The following is a 12,178-nucleotide window of genomic DNA, read 5'->3' on the forward strand; positions in this document are numbered from 1 at the left end:
TTTTTTTGCCAGGATGCCAACATGTAGCCCGACAGAAGGCACAAAATGTGATGTAAATATGAATATCAGAGATCACTTTTTTTTTTTGTTAGTTTTTTTCAAATTGTCGATTGTTATGTATACTTCTTTGTAGTTCCATATCACTAAAAAAAATCTTTAAAAAAAATTACTTGAACTAGTAAAGAATACCTGTCATTATCAAAAATTTTTTAATATGTCAGAGAGACAGATCAGCAGTTTTTTTTATCGGTTGGGGTCTGAGTGTTTAGACCAATCAGGAGTCGGAAGAAGTACGCATTTAGCACAATCACTCTCGGCTCTGTGTCACGTGACCTGGACAGACTCCCAATGTAAGTCTATAGGGCTGTCTAGTTACAGGGAGAGGAGCATGCGGTAGTGTTCATCTTCCTGTTTGTTCTACTGACCCATAAAAACTTTGGGGATGTCTCTGTGACATATCCAAAGTTTTTGTTATTGACCGGTACTCTTTCATAAAAGATTCTCCCTAGTGTTATGGATTTCATATTTTGTATATTTAGCGAAGTCTTTACAATATGGCGCTGACCTTCTAAACACATAGAGATGTTCTCATTCCTTAAAGCGACTCTGTACCCACAATCTGAAAATTGACTTCCATTATAAAAAAAACGGATAAAAATGCATCTTTTAGTACACATTTTTGTGTACTTTTCGGCTATGTTCACACAACCTATGTTTTCCATTGGAATTAATGGAATCCCGGACAGAGCATATACACATACAATATGCTCTGGCAGGGATTCCAGGCGCACAGAACATGTCAGTTCACACAATGGAGCGTGCAGCTAGGGCCACACGCTCCATTGTGTGCAGCAGTGAATTTGCATCCGAATTCAGCAGAAATGAAGATCATCTGGCCGTTACTGCAGTGCCGGCCTGAATGTCCTTCAGTAGCATCGGGTCACAGAACGGCTGGTGTTATACGTAGTGTAAACCTGGCCTTGATCTGTTTGGTTCTGTTTTTTTTTTTTTTATTATGGAAGACAATGGAAAAATGGATCCATCCATTTTGCAAAAACTGATTGCAGAAATGTAGTGTGAACCCAGCCTTAGACACAGTGTGTCACATATTGTTGTATAGAAAAGGCCAATAATAATAAATTCTGCAAATTTCTAACTTTTTCCCCATATACTGTAGCTTTGGTTCTAGTTCTTCCCCCCCCCCCCCATGTTTTCACAACTACATATCATCTTAGCCATCTTAGTCTAAGTCATGATTCTGGAAAGCAGCACTGGACAGCATTATTTATTGTAATTGATGATCAATGACGCAGAAGCCGCAGCAATTTCCTTATGATATAAAAGTTATTTATGCTAGAAAATTATATAGATTTGTAAATGACTTCTATAAAAAAAAAAACTCAAGCCTTCCAGTACTTATCAGCTGATGTCTGTTCCGCAGGAAATGGTATTAACAGTGGTATTCCAGTCAGTGCTCTCTGCCGCCATCTCTGTCCGTGACAGGAACTGTCCAGAGCAGTAGCAAATCCTCTCTGGACATGTGTCAGATTGAAAAGAATACACCACTTCCTGCAGGAGATACACATCCGATAAATACTGGAAGACTGGAGATTTTTAAATAGGAGTAATTTACAAATTTGTATAAGTTTTTAAAACCAGTTGATTTAATATATATATATATATCTATATATATATATATATATATATATATATATATTTTTTTTTTTTTTTTTTTTACCTGTGGAGTACCTCTTAAAGGCAGCAATGGTTTCTGGATTGAATCCTCGCCATATGTAAAAGATATGTTAGTGTTAGACATGAGTCACGTAATATCCAAGAAAATAGAAAAAAGTGCATTCCTTATTTTGTCGTCAGCTTTTCTAAACATTGTATATTAGGCATATATGATGTTTACATGCTTCAGGTATTATATGTAAGCAATGCAAGAAATGCTTTACTGCAGCTGCCGTGCTTCCCTGATATGTATGTGAACATTGCCTCTGTCCCTCCCAGAGAACGTCCACCCTTTCCCAGTTATTGTTTTGTTTGCTGAAGCCTTAGCTAGAATTTTTTTTTTGTTAATTTTAGATTGAATGTCTTTTATAGATTTGCAAAGCATCTGTTATGGCCGCTTGATGTAGAAGTCAATCAGTAATATATGTTGGTAATGCTATCTGTTTGCACTGTGTGAACTGTGGCTCTATAAGACTACGGTCTAGTGTTCAGTACTGAGATGTAATGTTTGCATTTCCTGGTGTGTTTCCTAAATGGAGAATGGTGTCTTCTCTATGGCTAAGTCTTACTGTGTTTTTACAGAAAACCATTCAGCCCCTCCAGATGTTACCACATACACCTCAGAGCACTCCATACAAGTAGAACGACCACAGGGGTCAACATCGCGGGCCACCTCCAAGTATGGCAACGCTGAACTTATGGAAACCGGAGATGGTATGTATCAGTCGCTAGTAATAAATGGAAAATCTAATACCGTATGTAATAATATTATATTTATTGTGTCATTGTAAAGTGCTGTCAACTGCTGACTCCATGTAATCGATTTGTAGAACCCGAAAAACGAGATTTACTATCAATAATTAGCTTAGCTTCTTTCTGTGCCCTCCCATTCCCTCTTTCCACTATTCAAAGTCAGTACAATAGTCAAATGGGCATTAACGTAGTTGTAATAATGGGAGTGAATGTCATGTGATGGGCGTCATTATACAGTAAGGGGGGTGTTTATTGGGCATACAAAACACAGCCAGGGGCGGATTAACTTTACCATGGGCCCCAGGCTGTTCACCAAGCTTGGACCCCCCAACCCACTGTAACTATAGCGGCACTAGCTTTAGTCTTTTTCTTCCATAATGCAGCCTGTAAAGGACCTGTGGTGACATCATTGTCACATGAAAAGGTCCTTCGGTATGTTCTTTAATGTTACTGCATTGTCTCCTGGCTGCATTTTTGCCCTGATTTGCGCAAAATTGTGGTAAAAAGCATTAATTTTTTTTCAAATCATGGCAAAACTGTTGCCTGGAGATAATACACCACTAAAAGTATAAGTCTGTTTTGGCCCCCCAGGAGCTCAGGGCCCCGGGCTACTGCCCGAAATGGACCTATTATAATCTGCTATTAAACACAGCAATCACTGAGCTCAGGGAGATCTGTGAAAGAAAAATCCAATAAAGTATTCATTTAAGAGTCTCTATTGATACATTGACCCCTATAAATTTAAATATACAAAAAAGGGTCAGTGGATCCTCAGTTGCGAGTCTCAAAACACGGGAATAGCCAGATATACCTAGCTTGTTGCCAAGGGGTGCCTCCAGATGGGTAGATCACCAAATCATCAGGATATGTAGCCCCCTTAAGTCCCACTCGGTTGTGAGTATTGGAACATAAATAGGAAACACCAAGGTGGCCCCTTTTGCATCAAATTGTAACTCAGGTGTGAGTATTGCGACATTTCAAGGGTTAACCAAAGCCAGGCATCCGTCCATAGACAGCAGTTCGGGGTATTTGCCCCTCATCAGTGTGGAGCAGGATTATGGCTACCAGGGGCAATGAAAAGTAGACCAACAAAACACAGCAATCACTGAGCTCAGGGAGATCAGTGAAAAAAATTTAATAAAGTACTCACTCATGAGTCTCTATTGATACCTTGCCCCCTATAAATTTAAATATACAAAAAAGGCATACACACACGTCAGTTTAAAACATTGACACCCCCTGACTTTATTATCACGTCTATCACCTGATATTTATTTTACCATTAAAATTATGTTCACGCCCATGTCAAACTATAAATCTACAGATCTCGGGGACAGAAGGGCAGATCAAGAAACTGAAACAGGTGTGTGATCAGGGATTTACCAAAGGTCCTTAATAAAGGGGTTTATTTTAATATTAAAACTTAACCCCTTTCGAGAAGGGTTCAATCCCAACAAGTCCATCCCCCCCGAACCGTTAGTTGTCAGCTATTCTGTAGATTCTGTTTAGTGGTGGGATACCTCTTTAAAATCTATGGTTAATCTTAACAAAAGTAAGAATGTCCTTCTTTGCCCATAGCAACCAATTTGAGATCGACTTTTATTTCAGCAGAGCTTATTTAACATTTGAATAAATGTTTTAAGGACATTCTTACTATAAGTTTGCTTTAGGGATGGTCCGAAACTACCGAGGTTCGGGTTCGTATGAACCCGAACTCTCGGCATCAGATTCACGCTGTCTGCCCGCTCCGTGCAGCGGGTGGATACAGCGGGAGGACCGCCTGGAAAACTAGGATACAGCCTATGGCTATGGCTGTATCCCAGTTTTCCAGGAGGTCCTCCCGCTGTATCCACCCTCTCCTTGGAGAGGGCAGACAGCGGGAATCATTGCAGAGAGTTCAGGTTCGTACGAACCCGAACCTCGGTAGTTTCGGACCATCCCTAAAGCAAACTTATAGTAAGAATGTCCTTAAAACATCTACTCAAATGTTAAATAAGCTCTGCTAAAATAAAACCGAACCTCTATCATGCTCGAGTCGATCCGAACCCAAACTCTCAGCATTTGATTAGCGGTGGCTGCTGAACTTGGATAAAGCCCTAAGGCTATGTGGAAATCATGGATATAGTCATTGGCTGTATCCATGTTTTCCAGACAACCTTAGAGCTTTATCCAAGTTCAGCAGCCACCGCTAATTCAATGCCGATCGTTCGGGTTCGGATCGACTCGAACCCGAAACCCGGTTCGCTCATCTCTAAAGTTAATGCAAACAAAGCCTGTTGTTGACACAATGTATCGAACAATGGCCGTTGTTTACTACAGACTTTACAAAATAATGATCATGTCAATTATTCCCGGCCGCTATCCATAGACTTCAATGCAATTTTTCTTCAAACCTTCCTCCGGATCAACACAGTAGGGTTTCTCTAGGTCGATCGTGATGGACTCTTGTCTTCTTCCACCCTTATTAACTATGTTACTATGTAAAACAATGGCTGTTGTTTGATCCTTAAACAATGGCTGTTGTTTTGAGTGCCAAATAACGGCCGTCGTTTGTGTGAACATAGCCTTAGGCTGTATCCATGTTTTTCCTGACTCCTGAGGGCTACATCTAAGTTCTTCAGCCACCATTATTCCAATGCTGAACGATCGGACTCAAGCATGCTCGAGTTGTGCTCATCTCCAGTAGCGACCTAACATGTCGGGTCTTTGAGAATGAGGGAAAAACCAGACGCCCCATTTCAGTGAATGATAAAAAAAATCTTCCACTATGAGGCTATGTTCACACACCATAAAAATAATGGCCGTTTTTATCAGATGGCTTTCGCTTAACAGCAAATAACAGCCGTTATTTTAAAACAATATATAGAATCTAATAACAGCTGTTTTAAAATAAGTTTCCCGTTAAATGACGGACATTCAATAAAAAAGGACGTCATTTTGACTGTGTGTGCACCTAGCCTACATATGTCAATATGGTTAAATCTTTGGTATTACCAAATATCAGGAAATTAAACTTAAAGTGTCACAGTTGTATTTTTTTTTTTTTTTTTTTTTGCAGAAATCAATAGTACAGGATTTTAGGAAACTTTGTAAATGGGTTTATTTGGCAAATATGCCATTATCTGCATTCAAAAAGACTTTCCCCAGGTCCCCCCCCTCCCTCCTCTCTCTCATCCACTGCTCATTATCAGAAAATCTCGACTCTTTTACATCAGTCGAGCCCTGTGTAACCTATGGAGGGGGGAAGAGGGAGATTAGTCGCCAGCAGAGATAAAAGGATTACACAGTGGGAGCTGTGTGAAAGCCGGTATTCAGACGTCAGAGAGGTCAGTGCTGACTTCAGAGGAGATAGCCCGGTAATGTAGCTGTAAATTAACTCTTTGTCATCCTGTTTTGGTGCCTCATCTCCCCCAACCCCTCCCCTCTCCATAGAGAACCATGAAGACAGGGGGGAGAGCTTCAAACTGCTTTTTCATGATAAAAATGCATTTTTCGGCTAATAATTCCAATAACAAAGTTTCTTAAAATCGCCTGTACTATTAATTTCTGCAAAAAAAATGTAAACGACAGTGACACTTTAACAAGAATAAAAAGGGAGTATTTTCTTCCCTTGAAGCATTGTAGACATTCCGAGCCTTTTGGGACTCAGATGAGCTTCTAATTCAGATCGATGTCATATTAAAATTTTACTTTATTGCTTTAATTCAAACCTGGGATTTTTTTTGCTTTTTGGATACAATTTTCTATTGCATCACATAAAACTCTGACTCCCTCATTGCGTTACCATCGTGCGTTCCTATATTCCGTCTATTGTTCCTTTATGACTAATGGTACGTTACAATCTTCAGATGCCGAAAACTGCTCAATGTAATTATACATTTAATGAGATTTTTCTTTAAGGTAATTGACAATAACATTACTTATATCTGGATATTAGAAGCAGTTTTTTTTCCTGTTTCTGCTTACAATTAATATTATTTTTTTTTCATTTCCCAATATTAAAACCAATCTCAAGCACTGGAGATAAGAGCGCCGGATCGGCGTAAACTACAGCTACAGCTTATTGGAGCTGATGTTAATTATTTTGAGAACAAACAGTCATTTAAAATAGTGAGAAAACAATTACGACTTACCGCATTCCAGCACTCGGCAGAACAGCCGCTCCCGCTGTAATGGCCGTTGCCTTTGGCAGGGTTAGTTTCTCATTTAGTTTTTTTAAACTCCTGGATTAGTTGATCTCTTACTAGAGAGCTGCAGCGCAGCAACGATTACCTTGAGTCACTTGCCAATCTGATTCATCTGATAATACGAATGGCTGACTCATAGACTGATGCACTATTATCATCTAAGCCATTAGGCGTAAACTATGCTAACTGATGTTTTACAGTGATCATTGAACACACCGTTTTCCTGCATACTGATAGTGGTGTTACGCCCTGCCCCAATGAATGGCTCTATAGGGGGCCAGATGGGGTAATGTGTCTTAAAGGAGAAGTCCAGCTAAAATTTTTATTAAAGTATTGTATTGCCCCCCAAAGGTTATACAAATCCCTAATATACACTTATTACAGGAACTGCTTATAACGTGCTTTTTTCCCTGCACTTACTACTGCATCCAGGCTTCACTTCCTGGATAACATGGTGATGTCACTTCCTGGATAACATGGTGATGTCACTTCCTGGATAACATGGTGATGTCACTTCCTGGATAACATAGTGATGTCACTTCCTGGATAACATGGGGTTGTCACAACCCGACTCCCAAAGCTGTGCGGGCTGTGGCTGCTGGAGAGGATGATGGCAGATGGATGCTCAGTGTCCTTCCAGTGCCCTGTGTCCCTCAGTGTCCCCCTGCCATCATCCTCTCCAGCAACCACAGCCCGCACACCTGTGGGAGTCGGGTCGTGACATCACCATGTTATCCAGGAAGTGACATCACCATGTTTTCCAGGACGTGACATCACCATTTTATCCAGGAAGTTAAGCCTTTATGCAATAGTAAGTGCAGGGAAAAAAGCACTTTATAAGCATTTCCTATTTTCTCCTTTAAAGGTGTTGTACAGCGAAAATCTTTTTCTTTCAAATCAACTGTAGTCAGAAAGTTATACAGATTTGTAATTTACTTTTTTCTAAAAAAAATCTCAAGTCTTCCCATACTTATCAGCTGCTGTATGTCCTGCAGGAAATGTTTATTTTCAGTCTGAGACTGTGCTCTCTGCTGACTTCTCTGGTCGAGACAGGAACTGTTGAGAGTAGGATAGGCTTTCTATGGTAATCGCCATAGAAATCCTCTCCAGCTCTGGACAGTTCCTGTCTCGGACAGAAATGTCAGTACGAGCGGAAACTCCTGTCAAACGTCCCTGCTCTCGTATACTGTGTGACTCTCTCTACTGCTATAAGAAAGTGAGTTAGCAGTCACATGTGAATTGAGGATAGGCCAATAATTTTTTTAAACACCCATATAACTCGGTTTAGAATAAGAGGCACATACTCTATGTCTGCACGTGAGTCCTGTTGTATAATCATTTTCTGAGCACTACTAGGTTATGCCCATGGTTGTTATCATATCGTTCCTGCTTCCGTATCAACCTTTGATGGATGGATTTCCACATGAGGATGATTGATCTCTGTAGAGTAATGCACACGGCCACTGCTGAAAGCAGATCTTAGAGGCGAACTCAAGAAGTTTTCTAATACTTTCTTCTGACATCCGTCATCTGTTACCACTGTATGCACCGGCACTCCATTACTCTGTAGAGATCAATGATCTCAATGTGCGTATCTGTTTCCCCTGTCAGAAAATAAAATAGAATGGGAAAGCATATTATAACACCCACGTGCTGAAGGACCAACTCATATTTCTATTTGCTGCTGCACTGCTTTTAGTCTGGACATCGGACATTCTTGTTATTTGTGATGCCAGCGAAGATGAATGTCACCTGTTAGCCAATGCTACTTATAAATTACTATGGCAAATACACCCCTTTATAGTTCTTGTCCAATTAAATTTTTTCTCAAAAGTTTCCAATAACCGTCCAGATAAAAAGACAGGACACCTGTGGCCGATATAAGAAATGCTCACCACCACCATCATCCATGTTAAGTTGCTGCTCCTGAGACTTGGGCCATTTTGTTTTTTACTGTGCTGTTAGTTTCTGTGTGTAATATGCTATTTAGGATCTAGACTTTCAACTGGGTGGTCACCACCTCTTAGTTCTCACCAGGAAGAACCTCAAGTACACACCTTTTTAAAAGCAGTGGTGACCACCCGCTTGACAATGCAGACCAGGGTGATGTCACAGACTGTCAATGGGGCGTGTCACTTCTTTTCTCACTAGGGTGTGAACCTAAAGTTCTCGGCCTTGAACCAAGCAGTGGTGACCGCCCAGTTGAGAGTCTAGGTCTTAATTAGCATATCAGGCGTCAAGACTGATGGCATTCATAAGAGCCAAAAGAAAAAAAGTATCTGAATATGTAGAACAGCAGCTCCACAATGTCCATACCAATGTTGACCAAGAGAAAAGGAAAGCCTCGGTTTGCTAAATATTAGCCTACTACTTAAAGTGACTCTGTACCCACAATCTGACCCCCCCCCCCAAACACTTGTACCCTCGAATAGCTGCTTTTAATCCAAGATCTGTCCTGAGGTCCGTTCGGCAGGTGATGCAGTTATTGTCCTAAAAAACAACTTTTTAAACTTGTAGCCCCGTGCCCAACGGCCAGGGCTTGTAGTATCTGTGCCCTAACTTTGCACCACCGCTCCGTCCCTCCTCCCCACCCTCCTCATCATTAGGAATGCCACTGGAACATTTTCTCCTGTCTAACATTGCACAGGTGCCTTAACAATCCAGCCCATGTTCAGTATTCACACAGCTGAGGAATAGGAGACAATCTGCCTGGAGCATTCCTAATGATGAGGAGGATGGGGAGGAGGGACAGAGAGGTTGTGCCAGGCTAATGCATAGACATTCTAGGCCACGGCCGTTGGGCACAGGGCTGCCAGTTTACAAGTTGTTTTTAGGACAATAACTGCATCATTTGCCGAACGGACCCCAGGACAAATCTTGGATTACAAGCATCTATCTGAAGGTACAAGTGTTTTGGGGGGGTACAAGTGTTTTGGGGGGGTCAGCTTGTGGGTACAAAATTCTAATTTCTGTTTTAAATTTGCACTTATTGTTTTATAGGAGTCCCTGTAAGCAGTAGAGTGTCTGCAAAGATCCAGCAACTTGTCAACACCTTAAAAAGACTAAGCGGCCACCATTACGGGAGTTCTTCGTTGCCGATTTTGAAGAGTTATTGGAAGGTAGTAATACCATTTAATTTTTTTTTCTTTTTATTATGTTATTATTAGGATATTCATGGAATGCTGCTGATTATAAAGGGCCAGATTTACTAAACTGTGTAAAATGGTTGTGTAAACGCCCACATCACCAATTACATCTCTGCTTTACTGTTAGTTCCCCCTTTTGTTCCTTAGGTAGGCTAATATAGCATTCTAATAATTTCACTAACTTCACTTCATTAGTGCGAGAGACCTTTGGGATAAATACTCATTAGAATATATGTAAATTAGTAGACTTAAATGAAACAGAGTCCTCTAGGGTTGTGTTTTGCCTTGTCTTATAAAGCCTTGCTGTTAGTGCAGGAATCAGTCCATTTAGTATATCATTATCTTTCTTCTTTTTTTGCACCAACCGCCAGCCACATGATGCTTCTTCTCCTTACTAAAGTTAATCTTTACCAGCTGCCAGCTACCCCAAACTGCCGGTACCGTCCTCTAGTCTTTGCCACGCCCTGACCGATCCTAGGGTAGTCCTTTCTCCTAGGGCTGGTATGATGGTTAAAAACAACTTTTATTCCTGCAGTAGCGGCCGGATGGTCTTCACTGCTGCTGAATTCAGATGCGGGCATATCAGTGTGTGCCAGCATCCGAATTTCCTGCTGCTCACAATGAAGCGTGCGGCCGGAGCAGCACGCTCCATTGTGTGCACTGACAGGTTTTTCAATGGAATAGCGGCTGCAGAAAACTGACATGTCAGGTTTTGCTGTGCCCCCTTTGTGTATACACTCCGGCCGGGATTCCCTCGGATGCAGCACTACGTAAGTACCATAGTATTCACGGCCGTTGTGCAAATCATAGTGTGAACATAGCCTAACATTGTTGGGCCAAAAATAAAAGCAATCCTTCCAGATGTTCTTGGATGACACACATCAATATAAGCAATAGGTGATCTCTCCATGTAACGTAGCACAGTTCCCTGCTCTTTTTCCTGTCTTCGGAGAGTATTAATAGGCGCTACACACCTGACTCCTCCAGAATAGACGCGCCGTCACGTTAGCACTAATTGCATCTGATCAATTTGTCAACTTTCATTTGTGCTGAAATGTGAGAGGTGCCCAAAACCAATAAATACTATTTGTGATCTGGCAGAACGCTAATATCATAATAATCTCCTTCCATCCCCATAGTTTTGCTTAATTACATAGCAGAGAAAAGCACCACAGTAACATTCTGTCTGCTCGCTGTCCTTTCCCAGGGTGGATTACATCATTGCATTTCTATATTTAAAAGAAAGTGAAACATTTACGTGTTTTATGGCACAAACCTGTCTTCTTTTTTTCCTTTATGATGCAAATACCTTACATTATTCTTCATGCGAAATGCATCAAGTGTATAAATCTATTGGCAGAGATCCCTAATGACTCTACCCGCATCGCGTTGTGTGCCAGATTCATCAACAGGATGAACGCCCTGTTGTTGTATCTGGTGTAGGTTAAAACAACAGTATGTTGGACCTGAAATTGTTTTCTGACACATTTCTAAGTATAAAAGAGTGGAAACATTTTGATAAATAAGTCTTGCTCGGCACGAATCCAAAGCCTTGGCCACATGGTGAGATAGATATGTATGTGTCAGAAAGGGGTGCTTCAAAACATGCTGGGGTAGATTAAGACCTTATAGACCTGATTACCCTCCCAAATATTAGGATTCATGGCCTATTCTGTACACACTGCTAAATAGAAAGCTGTCAATCACTGTGTGTGGGTGGGGCAAGGAGGACTCTCACTGTCCCATCTAAGAGTCCTGTCAGAATTTTCTTTCTCTCTCGCGCTCTCTCTCTCTATATGTGTATGTATATATATATATATATATATATATATATATATATATATATATATATACATACACATTATAGAGAGAGAGAGCGCGAGAGAGAAAGAAAATTCTGACAGGACTCTTAGACGGGACAGTGAGAGTCCTCCTTGCCCCACCCACATATATACTATATAATCAGCTTCTCTCCCTCTATCATATGCTGCTTTCAGATTGGGTGACATAAATTGCCTACAGGTTCACTCAAAACTAGACAATCTAAGGGCCCAACCTCTGCCTGACACAAGCTCTGATTGCCTAGATCGGTGCTTGTTTACTGAACTTATTACATTGTTGAGCGCCTCGTATTGGACCGGCTTTTACCTTTTTTAAATTCTGAGATTATTAAAGTTTTAACAATAAAATAAACAAAGCAGAACAAATGACCCAAACAAAAAGTAAACAAGAGCAACAAGAAAAAAAGGCTGTGAGAAGGTGTGTCCGGTATCATCCAGACCAAGGAGGCCCAAGAAAATAGTAAGGGGGTGTGGATGTACGATCTTTCAGCCACCCATTTTTTCTCCCATCCAGCCC

This window comes from Dendropsophus ebraccatus, unplaced genomic scaffold (genome assembly GCF_027789765.1).
Source record: "Dendropsophus ebraccatus isolate aDenEbr1 unplaced genomic scaffold, aDenEbr1.pat pat_scaffold_1730_ctg1, whole genome shotgun sequence".
In the NCBI taxonomy this organism is placed as follows: Eukaryota; Metazoa; Chordata; class Amphibia; order Anura; family Hylidae; genus Dendropsophus; species Dendropsophus ebraccatus.